The sequence below is a fragment of the Gadus morhua genome, chromosome 16 (assembly GCF_902167405.1).
Source record: "Gadus morhua chromosome 16, gadMor3.0, whole genome shotgun sequence".
NCBI lineage: Eukaryota > Metazoa > Chordata > Actinopteri > Gadiformes > Gadidae > Gadus > Gadus morhua.
In genome coordinates this window covers 15,604,029-15,621,182 of record NC_044063.1, presented here as the reverse complement: position 1 = coordinate 15,621,182, position 17,154 = coordinate 15,604,029, and positions in this window count along the sequence as shown.

Here is a 17,154-nt window from a genome sequence, read left to right as displayed (position 1 = left end):
GTGGGTGCGTGCGTACATGCAGATACGTATATAGGCACACTTAATCTCCTCACAAACACCCACTCACATCTCTCTCCAGATATATTTGCCGGTCCCTGAATGTTGGCTTTTGTTCCTCCACGTGTTCTGGGCAAATGCCAGCGTGTCCCTGTTGAACGGGCATTACTGTTCTGTTGTTTCTACGCCCCCCCCATGGGACCCCTGGGCGCCATCATGTACGGTCTGTCCTTTAGACGCGTTGTACAGGTGGCTGTTGAGCAGTCAGTAAGTCAGGGAATTGGACTAATTAGGAAGGGTAAATAGGAGGTCCTGCCAGCCTTCCAGCCTTTGGGGACCTGCACCAGCCATTCAACTCCACGAGCACCTCCACCACCACCACCCAACCACCTCCTCATCCTCCACAAGCAACGCCACAACCACAACCACACCCACACCATTTCCTCCTCAACCCCCACCACCGCCCGAACCACCTCCTCCTCTACCAACACCCAAACAACCGCCTCCACCAACACCACCAACACCACCGCCAGAACATCACTCCGAACACCGCTTCCTCCTCCGTCCACAGCACTTCATCCTTCACCACCAGCACCCCAGTCACCTCCTCCTCCATCTCCATCACCTCATACCTCACGAACATCACCAGCTCCACCTCCTCCGCCGCCACCAACACCACCTCCTCCTTCATAATCTCCTACTCCACCATTTCAGTCACCACAACCTCCTCCTCCTCCTCCTCCACCTCCACCACCCCATCCCACTCCTACTCTACCACCCCCTCCTCCTCCACCACCACTACCCCAACTACCTCCTCCTCATCCATCACCACCACCAACACCACCTCTTCCTCCAACACCAACACCACAACCAGCTCCTCCTCCATCACCATCACCTCCTCCTAATCTTTCTGCACCACCATTGGCGCCAGTGCTATTTCTGGCAGACAATGCCTGTTGTTATTGCTCTTTGCGTCAGTGTCTGCTGTGTTGCTGTCATTAGTCCATATTGTATTGGCAGATTCCTGTCTTTACAGTGGGCCCGTGCCCCCGGAGATGCATTGTGAGGCATCAGCCGCGAGCGCATGGCTGCGTCTGAAAGAGGCGGCGAGCTAGCTGTTTGTTAATGATAATGATAATGATAATGATAATGCATGCCACACAGATGGCACCGGCGATGTTGGTGAGCGACAAGGGGTACTAATTAGAACACTGACCAACCTATGTTACCCCCTGAGAATGGACATGTGGGTTTGTGTGTTTGTGTGTATGTGTGTGTGTGTTTTTGTGTGAGTGTGTTTGCGAGTTTGGTTATGTGTCTGTGTTTTTGGCTTGTGTGTGTGCGTGTGCGTATGTGTTGTGAAAGAGTCCTGGGAGCGTGTAAATGTGGATTTTACTTCATTTCCTTCAACTTGAATTCATGACGGCCATTAGAGGTGAGTTGCTGTGTGCAAAACACATAGAAAATAAAGAAAACGCTATATGCCACCTATATGGCTGCCACACTCCACATGGGGGGCATTCAAAACCTGTTTATTGTAGAGTTTGCAGACAACGATACATATATACGGTAATCCATGCTGCCGTGTCGGACATCTCCCTGTGTGTGTGTTGTGATGGCCGGTTGGACCTCTGCACATTGATTACTCAATGCACAACAGGTGTGCGGCCTCACCCAGCCCCCGCGTCCAATCATTCTGACTCAGGCCAGGTTGTTTAAATCAGCCATCATCCACAAACACTCCACAACATTACGTTTTCACACTGCCAAATGTTTACTGTCGACTCCTTATTTTTCCCGGCATGGTCCGCAACTTTACACTGACCGAGGTAATATAACCTCTTGATTTAGCAACCCAATGTCACCTCTCGAACCTTACACATATTGAGGGTTCCATTTTCATGTAAATGTGAATAGACGGCATCGCGGTACCAGGAGCAGGACTTGGGTATTTAGTCGCATTTAACGAAGTAGGTGAAAGATGGTGTGAGCTGCGAGAAAGTATCAGAGGAACTTTCCTTAAGAAGCTTTCGTTGAGATAACAAGCATGTGGTCAGCAAAATAAAGAATATGTTGGCGTTTTTGCACTTGTAAATAGTTAATCGCGTTTGTAGCCTACACTCAGATGCAGTCTACTCAATCTTCATTGAGAGTATGCAAATTATTCTAAAGAAGTCTCCATGCGTAGTCCTGCCTGCTCCAATGAACCAAGAAGGCAGACTCCTTGACTAAGGGGGAATATGTCCCCTCGGTTTTACACAGGCAATGAAATTGTAGCATCTGCCAAGCAGAATGCCTAATAAGTTAAATGTTCATGGAAATTCATTACCTGATTTGGTGGTGAGCAAATATTTTCCATGCTTGTAATCGACATGTCATCTGGGAGGGGATATTTTAAGAATGGTCATTCAGGGACATTTAATGACATCCTTTGCCCAATAAATCATATTTTACGTCTTGATGCACCCACAGAAGCTACTATTGCACGTAACCCTGCTAACCCTATAAATCGTATTCCCCTTCTATACCAAAGTCACTCAAGAAGATTGCGAGTGGATTTCCAAAGCCTAACATTTTCATCATTATAGTGACAGAAAACGGACAGAAATCATGAAAATGTTGTTGAATTTCGAAAACCAGAACCTAACCATTTATCGGCCTCCCTTATCCCGAGATGGCACTGAAAGGCACTGTCAATGATAACGTTGATGATATAACTACTGTGTGTACACAAGAGAAACACGAGCGCTGTGCCCAGAAGTACATCAAGGTAAACACAGAAATTCAGTTAGAGATGGCTCAATGCTTGTCCTCATAGCTACCTTGTTTGATCAACGTCTCCTTTCAGATGGTCTAGAGTGAAGTACAGCTTCCTGCGTGCTCTCACTCCCCCATCCTTATCAAGACCCTCACTCAATGGGCTCACCTGGCCGTGAAATGAAAAACAACGATTGTCTGCTCTGGACCCGCATTTCCGGAAGCACAGAATAGCCTCCTCCCCCCTCTCTTTTTTCGATCGCCCCTCTTTTTAGATTGCCGTATTCAAAAACCATAAAATATGTCAATTTTTGCCATATCATCCAGGTTTGAGTTTGCATAATTTCATTAGCCTGCTGGTGTGTCTGTGTCTGGATCCTCCATGTCTGTTCCCCTCCCACCAGTGGTGTGTGTGTGTGTGTGTGTGGGACATGAGGACAGTGATGCATGAGTTCATATCACTGGCATAATGAGAGAGCTATGGTCTCCTCTGAGGTGACACAGTGACCCAAATGAACAGCTCCATAAGGGAAGAAGAAGAGGAGTAGGAGGATGAAGAAGGGAAGAGAGAGAGGAATGTTGCTTCTGTTTTGCCAAATTGCTAAGGTCCTGTTGCATTCTTGGAATGAGATCAAATGTTGATTCTCATTTCCCTGTTGTTGTTGTTTTGAATGATTTTAAGATTTCCAAGGGTCCAGATGCTACACGATTAGCATGTGCAAAATGAAAGAATATAATAAACACAAGGGTGATCAAGGAAAGGCAAGAAGCCATTTCAGAGGCATGCTGCACGTCTATTATAAGCAACGTGATATTTTGACCCAATTAACCAGTCTTGAAATGCGTAGGCGTGGATAACCAAACTGACATTGTGGTTGATTTCTATTCAACGAGGATGCAACTGTTTTGGTGCCAGAGGTCTGTTTCTATAGTCGGATGGAGAGGAGGTTACAGTCTGTGCTGTGTTTAGCTTGGAGGCATTAAAAAAAAAGAAGCACATAGAACAGTGGCAAAAATCCAACCCAATGTGGCGGGGGCTGATAACCGTGGCCCAGGTTATGCTCGGACCACAGAGACGGACCACTCCGATTCAGTGGGATTAGCAGCGAGGGCATGATGGTGTGGTGGGGGCTGGAGGAGAGGGCAGGGGTTGGGAGTGTAAAACAAGCAGCAGGAGTATCGTTTAGATTAGACATACATGACCACTGTAGGCGGCGAGCAAGAGCGTTCATGGACAATTTTGAAAGAGGATTAGAAAGTGAATCCCCGTGCTCAGTTTCTGGCGAAGGATTTCCAAGGGAAATTACTTTCCATTCATTCTCCACTACACACTACAACAATGCTATTCTGGAGGATGGGAAACTTGTAAATAGGCTTATGAATGGCTTAGAACAGGCTGGTGTACATTCCGTGGTGTTTTGTTTGAGATCCGTGGGATTTTTGTGATAATGTGTGATTATCTTACTTAGATTTCCTTACAAAGTGACACAAAGACATGTTTAATGTTTTGATTAATCCAGGCAGCATATTTGCTTGAATTAGTAACGACTTTATAATTTTGACAACTTTGTTTTTTCCGATTGTTCAGTGCTGTATAAAGTGAACCGTTGAAAACTTCCCATCAGTATGCACATATTTTCAAAATAATATAAGGATATTCTTATTTTTATAGTGACATGTTGCAGCTCTAACTAGAACATAAATCTGTGCTTAAGAATCACTTTACTCAAATGTATATTACCTGAATATATTCTCTATAGGACAATTAATGTTGTTTGGTTCCACACATTCACTGAGCCAGCTTGTTATTAGCCATTCCTCTGTGCTGTGGTCGCACCAAGATAGACAGGGAGGCTTTTATTTTCCAAACCTCTTCTTCTGCATGACTTTAATATATTCTCAGGTAAAAATAAGAAAAGAAAAATAAGATAGTACGTATTAAACAAGGATATCAAGTCCATATACAAATGCTGTGCTATTACTTCTACAAGTGGCAACTCCAACAGATTTGGTGTGGATATCTGGTTCAGAAATGAATTATTTTCTTCAATTTCACATCACATATCACCTGAAGGATAATTGTAGGGAATTTCCATCTCCGACTTAATGCGTGACGTCTATACCTCAAAGAAAAGCTAAGCCACCATGACCACTGTGTATTCTCCTCTCGTCAGATGAGAGCCACACTGCATTTCTCGCCTTGACATTGGATGTTTTTTTTGGTTCAGTTTTAAGTATTTTGCTTCCAGTGTCCGGGCATGACATACAACCTCAGCCTCTTTTGTCTTACCTGCACGAATGTGGTTCTTGGCAGATGTAATAAAAACACACACACACACACACACACACACACACACACACACACACACACACACACACACACACACACACACACACACACACACACACACACACACACATACACACACACAAACACAAGCGGACACCTTAAAGACACACACACACACACCCAAATGCACAAAATGGAAAAATGTGCAAAATGAGAACATAATATAATCATACATCATTTATAAGAAAATAATAAAGGGATGGGAAAGGGGATAACAAGGTCAATAAGAATACTTTGAGATTTTAAATTAGGCAAGTTAGAGAGCAGGGCTGGAGACGCCCGATGAATGTGTCGACTCAGTAAAAATACAGCAGTGTCAGTATAAGTGTATAAAATGTCAGTATAAATCAAATATTTGGGATTGGCCACGCCTGACACATGCTCATCGTCATGCGTGTGCCAGGGTTGTCTGTTAACATGGACCCATGTTCTGCCTCTTTCTGAAACTCAGATTTAATAATTTGATCTCTAGGGAGCAAAAAGGTGACGTCCTGCATCTCAGTCACCGATTCCCTCCCTCTCTTCTCCCTAGACAGGAAACCTACTGTGTGGGATTCTGCTGTAAAACCAACCAATGGGCTTGATTAATAATAATAACAATGATAATAATAGTATATAATAGAGTATATAACCTCAGAAGTCTATAAACAACTTAGATGGTCTTTCCCTTCTGCTGTAGCATCACTGCTACAGAGGACCAAGTCTGCCCCAATGACTTCTGGGAAAACACAGAACGGCTGTGTTCTTCCAGTGGCCATCGGGGCAGACCTTGTCTCATCCTATCCTCTCAATACAGTGAGAACATGAATGAATAAATCTAAAGGCGGGCCGTATGAGACACCACGAAGAAGCAGGCATGGTCCTCTGCGATCTGCGGGGAAAACTATATCAGAGTCAAACTGGATTTGCAGATCAGTTTAAAAAGAAGTTGCCCTGTATTTCTGGCCCATTTCACTCTGTCACTCTATCAATGAAAAACATAAGATTTAGTGGCCCGGGCCTTTGGTCATGTCCCCGGGAGGCCAGACTAACTGTCTGCGTTGTTGGGACAGGTAGATAGATGGAAGGATGGATGTAGGTAAGGAGGTAAGGATTGATTGATTGACTGATAGTCATAAACTTGTCTACCCATCCATCACCGTACCCAGGGGAGTTACCCCTTACCTTTATCAATAGCAACTCACAGTGAATGGAGATGGAGCTCTTTAAGGAGGGTGAGGCGTGTGCGCACCCTGCTCATGGAGGCTTAAAGTTAGGCGGCGGACATTGGAGATCAAACCCTGTATCTTTCGGCCAGGAGTCGACCACACTGATCACGACGCTGCCCTGCCCCCATTTTCATGTTTTTCAGTCATAGTTGATCATTTGACGTATGCTTGCTATGCTACAATTCCAGTAAATAGAGACCATCATCTGCTGCGTTTTCAGATGAAGAATCCTGACTCCTACAATTACCACTAACACAAGATACGGAGAACTCTTGTAAAGGTATTCTTTACTTCAACCATCACTCTTTGACTGACACATAAACCACTGACAAAACAGTAATGACTACCCCCATAATTCTTAAAAGAACACAGATCCGCCTCCTCAGGTACCGGAGGCGTCAACCAGGATCTTTGGGGGAAGGAGTGATGGAAACAAAGACCGCTGAACGCCACCGCACCGTGATTCTCGAAGAACGGAGGCAACAGCAATGTTCTCCTCCTCAATGAATGCTCAGGAATGTTCTTTGTGTCATTTTTTGATTTCAACTCGCTGTTCAATGAATGCGAGAAGGCAAGTTAAAAGCAAAGTTAGAGACCAAGGTGCATCTGTGTGGGTTTGTGTGTGAGTGTGTGTGTTGTCAGTGGGTGCACGTCGGAGGGTGAAAAGAGTAAGAGAAAGTGTGCTTGAATGCGACGCACAACCCGACCGCATTCGTGTTTTGTTCTGGATACCTCGCATAAACAATGTCACTTCAGAGAAAATAGCAACGGTTTAGCGAGCAGTTCGTTCAATTTGTACAAAAGACAGAGGCCTTGACAAGAAAATTAGGATATTATTTTCCCAATTACCGGGGCTGTTTTGTGCTGCTAAGTTCTATATTATTTTAGATCAAAATACTGATTAGTAATCATTGCTTTTAGTCACTCTTCAGTAAGAAGTTTTAAATTAAACTGAATCCGCCTCATTCCATGAATTGCATGTACAATCAGCCTTTTGATTTTATTTTGCTTTTAAATTGTAATAAAGTTAATGCCCACATGGGTTCAGACAGAAATGTTCAGCCATGTTGTCACAGACAAGAAGGATTAAATAGGGCCAATGATAAAACCAAATATCTGGTATACCATATCCCTCTTCCCTTTAAACGTAAACAATATTACTTCACACTTCCCATGAACCGAAAAATAAATAAATCCAGCAATGATTCACACGCAGAATAAGTCTTCTCATTATTTGAAATAATTTCATCTTCTTGCACATTTTCTACTCTGATAAGCATGTAAGTTAGTTTTGTGACTCTCTTTGTGTGTGTGTGTGTGTGTGTGTGTGTGTGTGTGTGTGTGTGTGTGTGTGTGTGTGTGTGTGTGTGTGTGTGTGTGTGTGTGTGTGTGTGTGTGTGTTTGGTGTGTGTGTGTGTGTGTGTGTGTGTGTGTGTGTGTGTGTGTGTGTGTGTTGTGTGTGTGTGTACATATACATGGATTATATCCTAATTAATTTGCCACAGGTTCTGTTTCTCCTCTTGACCGGCCAATTAACATGCAATATCATTTTAATCATTTTAATCCTGTCAAATCCAACTGAAATGAAGTCAAAATCAGCTGCTTCTAATCTACAGTTAGGAAAGGGTAATGTCTGATGTGTTTCATCTTGTTTATGAAAGAACATAAATGTTTGGTAACTGATCGACAGGTATTCCAACATAGGCGCACACACACACACACACACACACGCACACACACACACACACACACACACACACACACACACACACACACACACACACACACACACACACACACACACACACACACACACACACACACACGCACAGAGAGACACACATACACATTTTTTAACTGTACTGTATCAAGTCCCTGTCCAAGTATAGAATAAAAAGCTGTCTGCAACCTTCTCCTTGACTCAGTTTGAGTATGCTTATAATGTTAGAGAATCTCCTTTAAAACATATATTTTACATACAGGAATAGGAAACAAAGCTTCTGAATTTGTATGAGGTTTATCATTATTCAATAATTAATATAATAGATCTGGGGCACCGAAGAGGTCAGTGAAATGAACCCTTTGGAAATGGCTGGTCCAAATTCATTATTCTCACTAAATGCCATCCGATTTGAATTCTATTCAAAATTATTTTCAGAAGAGATAATCGTTATCTCGCATCACAATTGTTTCTTTGCTTCGGTGACATTCTAACTGGTTTGGACTGGTTTCAAAGTTATGACATTTGTGAAAAAGTTGAGAACAACTGAGTTCAAAGAGTGTACTTTCTAATACATTATGTTGGCAGTGTATGAATTGTTGCGCAACACACTGTCAAAACAACCCAAAGGTGTATTGTAAACGGAAGTTCAGCTTCCGCTGCACATTGCAACAAATCTATTTGTATCCATATCTCAGCGCATAAGAATTGATTATCTGAGCTTTGCGACAAGGATAATTATTCATATCACAAAAGAATAAAGAATAAATGCCAAAGCACCTAACAGGAACAGAGGTTCTCTGTTGTTATAACTGAAGTCCCAGAGGAGTTTATTTTACTCTCTCTCTCTCTCGCTCTCTCTCTCTCTCTCTCTCTCTCTCTCTCTCTCTCTCTCTCTCTCTCTCTCTCTCTCTCTCTCTCTCTCTCTCTCTCTCCAGGGGGTGGCAGGCAGAACACAGGGTGATTATATTTAACAATCAAAAGTCAGTGAACAGACGCTCTCAGCCTCGTCTCCATGACGTCTGGTTGTTCCTCTCCTCCTCCTCCCCTCTGGTTGGCTGCCCATGCGATCCTCCTCCTCCCCTCTGCACCGCAGCCTCTTGGTCCTGGGAGCACCTCTTCTGTCCCATCATGTCCAGGTGGAGGGAGGGGTTGGTAGGGGGTGGCTGATATGAGGTTCATCTTCAATGCTGGGTCTTAAACAATGAGGAAACATCAGGGGCAAGAAGGGAAGTAACCCACAAAAAATTCCAGACACAAGGGTAGACCCAAGGGACTGTTCTGCCAGATGTTCACGTCTCTGGAAAACTGTGGCTGATGTTTATTTCTAAACACAGGTTTTGACAGGAGTTTACACTTTTGGTTCCACAGTGGTGCGGCGGTGAGAGCTTCAAGTTAGAAGGAAAAGGGATAGGGATACTTAAAGCAATAAGTAAACAGTGAAACATTGAACAGCAAAGGTTTTTGAATCTTAAATCTTATGTTTCATCTTTTGTCCATTTATTTGAAACGCTATAAGACAGTGCTGCCAATAACCAAAATAAATGGATGTAGAATGCCCTATCAAATAAATATAGTAAATGGTAGTAAGGCAGCAGCTTCAGCTAGCGCAATTAAACCTTTTTTTAAACCAATTTTTAATTAAACGACATTACAGCAAGGCAGATGGTCAGCTTTTATTGGACGTGACAAGTGAACACATCTAGCACATAAACACAGAGGTAGGAAAAAACAGAGCAGTACGTTATGAGTGGAAGTTAAAAGCAGTTGTGTCCTGATTGAGATGCGTGAAACACTGTCTTATTTAATGTGATTCCTTTAAAGGAATATGATCTGGTGCCTGTGGTCAGATACGGTGCTGTGAGCAATTACAGCTTTTAATGATGACTATTTGTTAAATCACACTTCACATGCACACACATACAGACATACACACACTCACCAACCCACTCCCCCAATCACAAACACTCTCCAACCTACACACAAACAAACACACACACACACACACACACACACACACACACACACACACACACACACACACACACACACACACAAACACAAACACACACACGCACACACACACACAACACAAACAACACACACACACACACACACATACACACACACACACACACACACACACACACACACACACACACACACACACACACACACACACACACACACAAAAACACACACAAAAACACAAACACACTCACAGTGTTAACAGCAACAATCTTTCATCACTTGCCGGAAAAGCTGCATGGCTGTCACTTAACGCAGATGTTTTCAGAGGATAATGGCCCAACTCATCATCAACCCCCAAGGATGTGGAGTTCAAGGTATAATTTGAAAGCCCAAATTATGGAGAGACAGTAACACGAAATGGGCTGGCGCCCCCAGCAGCCCCGGCCAGCATAATGTCATCGTGATTGTATTGTGCTAGTTTTTACCAAACTGGTTCTTCTGAAAGATTATAGTCAAACCGTCGGTTGGTATTGGTATTCCTAGAGTCCCTACAGAAGTGAAGAACTCAAAGTAAAGAATGTCAGGAAGTAAATTATTTACATCATCTACATTTGATTTGTAACATGAAGCTGCTTTACACGTATACAATATACTTCAGCATTGATATATTAGCTTGCAAACAGTCATGTATAGTTTTACCATAGGTCCCTTCATGGCACTACTGCACAGATATCAGTTTACACTCTGTCCAAGTGAGAAATTGTGTGGCACCCATTATTCATCAGTTGAACTCTATTAGTTTTAATTTTCCACCTACTTCTGATTGAAAAAATGCTTTGAACTCCTTTAAATGTTTATCATAGACGTGTGACAGTGACAAGGCAAAGACCACTTCTTATAATTAATTCCCTAAAATAAATTACATAACTTAAGATTTCTCTTTTCTTATTATACACCCACGCGTCCATGTTAACTCACTCTCTCGTACACACTTACACACACAGACACACACACACTGACATACACACACACACTCACTCACACACACACACACACACACACACACACACACATACACACACACACACACACACACACACACACACACACACACACACATACACACACACACACACACACACACATACACACACACACACACACACACACACACACACACACACACACACACACACACACACACACACACACCAACGTACACGTACACACATTCCATCTGTTCTACTCAAGCAGATGGCCCAAGGCCTAATGTCAGCCTGTCTCTCTGACTTGCGAACCGTTCCACACGAGCAATATCTGTTGATGTTGAGTTCAGCCGGAATCCGGCCCACTAAAATTAGATATGAAAAAAATTTAGATGGCATCCCATGAGCCCAACGGAGGAGATACTTGTGTAATTTATGAAGCTATAGTTTGCTCAGTAACTTCCTGACCTAACTGGTCTGTGATGAAATATTTAATGTGACAAAACAACAGTTGAGGTCCAGAATTCATTCCTGTAACTTTTAAAAGTTTTATGTTCCAAGCATTAGTATATTATTTTTCTGCCAAGAGGAAAAAAGAAATCCAGGCAGACAGGAAAATGAGCTGACATTTGATAAGTTTGAAGATGAAACGACCCACTGAACAATAGTTATCAAAATAACACCAAAGGGAATTTGATAAGAAGGTTTAAACTGCAGATAAAAGAGAGTATAGTAACACCTGTCATGTATACTGAAATTTTCCCTAATGAACCAGGGTGGAAAAAAGAAGTCTGTTGGCACACAAGTAGTTCAAAGTAAATATGGGATTCCATGTATTCAAGAGTTGTGATTAGTGTGGTGCAGATACACATTATGAATACAGTCGTCTTGAAGGTTGAATTTAAACAGGGCAAGTTTGACATTCCTTTAAATTTGTAATTATTGAAACATATCGATACAATTGACATTGAATATACAGTACGTTTAATTAATTAGAGACCCTTGGTCTATAATTAAGAGGCATCGTCGTAGGACGATCACAGGGGTTGCTCCTAACACTAATTATCTTTCTGCTTCGTTCATGCATAAGACGTACAAACATAGACGCCGTATTGGCCTTTTGACCGTGCGTCAACATCGCCGCCATGTTGGAGTGGCAAAGATTTATCAACCTTTGTCGATTTACCCTTTATATGATCTACTTAAAAAAATATTGTATGAAATATATTTTATATAATTTTATATGAATATAAAAATGACTCATTGAAATTGGTTGATAAATGTAAACCACATTGAAACCCAGCTCCCTTGTTTATTTGTATTTAATAGCGACCAGCCTTCGCCTCTCCAATATGTTTGCAATGTAACATTTGTTTTTTGTTTAGTCAAGCAATGTTTTTTCGTGTTATATCCTGTTTTCCGGGATCAAAACAATCATACTATTTTACATACTACTATAAATCATATTATTAGCATGTGGAACTATGTTGTATCTTTACGAAGTTACCGTACATATTACAGTTCCCAAATAAATCTGATTGTAGGCCTACTTATTTTTTAAATTAGAAAGCTATTGGATATCCAACAGATTTCCACTCTCTGAATCACAGCGATGAGAACGAAGAACCGTGCAGGGTTCTTCGTTCTTCTCGTCAACTTGGGGAACTGAAGACCCGATCACGGGTATGTGTCCCGTGTGTCTAGCGGTGTGTAACTACAGAGGAGACGGTCTGGCAGCAGCACTCCAATCTGAGAGCCATCATTTGGTCAGTATTTCTACACAATAGGTGAATTACAAAGTACTCACTAGACAATAGCATCACTGAAATGCAATTATACTGGAAACGTCTCACGCTTCAATATGTTCCCAATGGATTCAAATCTCGGTTTAGAAGTGTATCCCACACATTTTTGGTATTTCTGGCGTCCTTAATACTGATTTGTGAACGCCTGATTGATTCTATTAATGAATTTGGCCAGCCGTCTTCCCTGCGGGGAATAGCCAACAACGATTCTTCCTCCCGCACATGTTTTGATTCAGAGTGTGCACGGGGAAGAGGGGCTATTCACAGACGGCCCATCGTCAGTGTGTTGGTGAGAGAGAGAGACAGAGAGACAGAGAGAGAGAGAGAGAGAGAGAGAGAGAGAGAGAGAGAGAGAGAGAGAGAGAGAGAGAGAGAGAGAGCGAGAGAGAGAGAGAGAGAGAGAGAGAGAGAGAGAGAGAGAGAGAGAGACAGAGAGAGAGAGAGAGAGAGAGAGAGATGGAGAGAGAGAATCAATGTATTAAACGCAGCTCTGCAACCAAGATTTTACCCATTTTAATGATATATTCCGTTTTTGGCCAACACTATCGACTGAACATGGCGTCATTCTCTCGGACAAATACATATACCTATATTTTTAATTTATCCGCCTGAGTCAAGTCTGCCCATGGGAAACACTGCATTATCTTGTAGGCTGGCATGAGCCACTTGTCTAAGTATCCAATGGTAGTAAGCTTGATTTAAATATTATTTCAATAAGTTCTGAGGTGGGTAGAGGGCACAAGACGCCATTGACACGCAACCAAATGTAATGGGCCGTTACCTTTGAAAATATATAACATAGGTTGATTTTGCTATAGTTGAATGTGGAAATGTATAAATTGACTTGATTCCAACCATATGTATGTATGTCTGTTTGCATGTACAGTACATGTGCATGTGTTTGCATGTGCATATGTATGCTTACTCATACATATGCATCTGTACATGTGGAAGAAACACTGACAACATTGGTCCTATTAGTATGTGTGGGAAGTTACATGCAGACGTGTATGTGTCATTTTGGGGGGCGATTATGAGAGAGAGATAGAGCGAGAGAAAGAAAGAGAGAGAGAGATTTAAAGTGTGAAAGAAAGACACAGGCGACGGGCGAGAAGGAGAAACTTTACAATAATCATACCAGGGAATTGGGCTGTATCACCGGTGTTACGGGAAAATGAAGTCCCCCACCGTCAGCTGGTTCCAGGCGGTGGAATGATAGATGAAAAGGAGAAAGAACAGTAGTCAATTACAGCGGTGCATGATTAACCTCAACTAATTAAGACCTCTGGGTAATGGGGGGGAGAGGAAACTGAAGCCATTTTTCTCTTCTCACACCGGGAACTCCCATGGCAGCGAGGCTCCTCAGCCTGCCTTTCTTCATAATATCCCACTTCAACCAAGCTGAACAACTGCCATTTCCAATTAAATTGCCCACTTTACAGAATGTGTTTATTTGTATGTATCTGTATGTTTGTTGGTTTTGTGGACGTTTGTGTTTTTGTGTATGTGTGTGTTTGTGTGTGTGTGTGTGTGTGTGTGTGTGTGTGTGTGTGTGTGTGTGTGTGTGTGTGTGTGTGTGTGTGTGTGTGTGTGTGTGTGTGTGTGTGTTTGTGTGTGTATGTGTGTGTGCATGCTTGTCTTGTCTGCTTGATATAGCTTTTTGTCTATATTTTTGAGGTGTTTATCGATCGTCTCGTGAATTGAAAAGTAAAGGTTTTACTTCAAGCTCAGGCTGAATAGTAATGATAATAATATGATATAATAATGAAGCACAAAGGATATTTGAAATGGTAGAACAGCACCAAGTTCATACATCTTAGATGCATCTCTGTCAAACTGTACAACATCTAGATATTTGTTTAATCCCTTTAAAAAAAGATCACTGCTTTGCAGTCTCTCACTTCAGCCACTTCAAAGGAGAATTTCGAGATGCACTCTGTGATACGCCTACATGTTGGATTTGTATGATTCAAGGCTTGCCTCTCTAACACTATTGATCAGCTGTTACTCAGCTTATTATTGATCCTGTTGCGCTTGCTGGCTGACACATCCTGGTTCAACTCAGAATACTTATTTTTTAAATCAAATAAAAAAGTAAGAATCCAAAGACAGCTTTATTTACCTTATTTTTTATATTTTTATAAGGCCTCACACTCATCGCAAGCCTACCCCGACATACTCCATGATGATGAATTGCTGCTTATTAACAATTGGTACTTGAGACGAGAAATTGTCGAGAATGATTCTTGAAGGACATTTTTAATAAATAGCAAATACCATGTAGTGTCTCCATCACCCACAATTCCGCAGACACAACCATTGTTTGCTATTAAGTAAAAGTTCAACCAGTGGTCACGGTCACATGCCTGGAGAGATATATATCGGATACAGAGAAACACAGAGGGTAAAAAAAATTAAACTTGATTTGTGTTCTTATTTCTGTGTAGAACTAGGTAATGTGTAGGATTTTTCTCTTGAGTGCATCAAAACTTTCACCAAGATGTTATCGTTTAAGATGTGCTAAGGAAAATAATTGTCTGAGGTTCAATTTCCTGTGAGCATCTTGTGATTGAAAAGAACATGCAACAAGCCACACAAAGAAAACACACACATCAGATTGACCACTTAGTGTCATGCTAATTGCAGTAATGCACTCCATCACTGTGATGACAAAGCTGTAACGCCATTTGTCAGTTGAAGAACGTCAGCAGGGCCGAGTGAGACAGAGAGTGAGAGCGAGACAGCGAGAGAGCGAGCAAGAGAGAGAGAGAGTTGTTTGGAAGTGAGATAATACATCAAAAATCTCCACTCCTCTCAGATCAGTGCGTACTAAATAGATTAAGAGACGCTGGGTGCTGTGCGGCCATCGGAGCAAGAAAACATATTTACATGAAATATGCAAAGTAGGACAAAGGCAGTGTTGTGAGGCCGCCACTGTTTTTAAAGGAGCTCGGGAAATTACAAACAAACGTACAAATGTGCTTCCTTCCATCTGTTCTTGGAAGATTCTATTAATGGTCTCTCTGAAGGGCTGGTGGTGAAGGTAAAGGTGGGGGAAGTGGTGGTGAAGTTTGTGGTAGTGGGGCTGAAGGCGGAGGTGGTGGTGGTAGTGGCCCGGGTGGTAGTGGTAGTTGTGGTGGTGGTGAAGATGGAGGGGGTCTTGGTTTTTTGTAGTGGTGGTGAAGGTGGTCAGGGTGGAGGTGGTAGTGGTGATGGTGAAGGTGGAGGAGGTGGCGGTGGTGGAAGTGGCGGTGGCGGTGGGGGTGTGAGAGGGCGGAGGTTTCTTGTATCTTCAGACATCTTCACGAATAAGCCTTTTAGCACGGGGAGGAGGACTGGAGCTGGGAGGCGGGGTCTCTGGACGGCGGGGGAGTCTCTAATGAGACATTATCGATGCACGCTCCGTCGTCGCGGGTGACGTGGGTGCAGGCGGCTTTGAAGTTCTGTCAGCGATACTCTCCCCTCATCAATTCACCAGAAATCAAAAAAGAAAAGCTCATCATTTGCAGAGGCTCCCCCTCGGTCCAATCCTACTGCATTCTGGGAAATGGGGATTTTTCTCCCCCCTTCTGCTTTGCTGTTTGGTAGTGGCTGCTTAAGGGGCCCCTCGAGAATCCAAAGCGCTGACATCAGCAAACGCACACCCTCCGTTCACCACGACCAGCCCCAGTGCATTTTCTTTAGGATAAATAAATAAATCATTAGTTTGTTTACCGGGAGAAGCTCCCCCCATCCTGCATGGGGATGCGATTTATTCCGTCACACAGGTTCATCTGGTCAGAAGTAGAAGGGAGCTACCAGCCTTGCAAAGTTTACTTTTTAATTAGAACATGCCTGCCAGTGATTCCTGTTCCTCTGATCATTCCTAATGTCACAAGTCAGAGCATGCAGCAGCTATCAATATGAATGATTCATGGGGAGTAGAGACGGGATCTGAGGTGTGTCGAAAAACTGCAGCGCAAAAAAAACAAAAAAAACAAAATACAAGACGTCTCCTTTCAGTGAATGGAAAGGCCAGCGCCCCTTTCCCCAACTTTCTTTTTTCAATCTATTTTTCAACCTCTTTTTGTCAGACCGCAGCGTCGTCTTCGTCACTCACACTGCGGAGCGAAGTGAGGACCTGCCAGTGGAGTCACCACATCTCTACTAATGATAAGAAATCTTTGACATTACATTATCATCGACGCTGCTTTAGTTTCCCCTCCCCTTCCCCCCTTTGAAATCTACAGCTCACAGAGCTGTTCTTTGACTCTCCTAATGAAGTCATTTCCTATTCAGAATGTGTCCGTGCTCCAAATGTCATCGGTTTAATTGTTTCTCCTCACTGTCTAATGTCCCATTTCCATGTTTGAACGGCAGC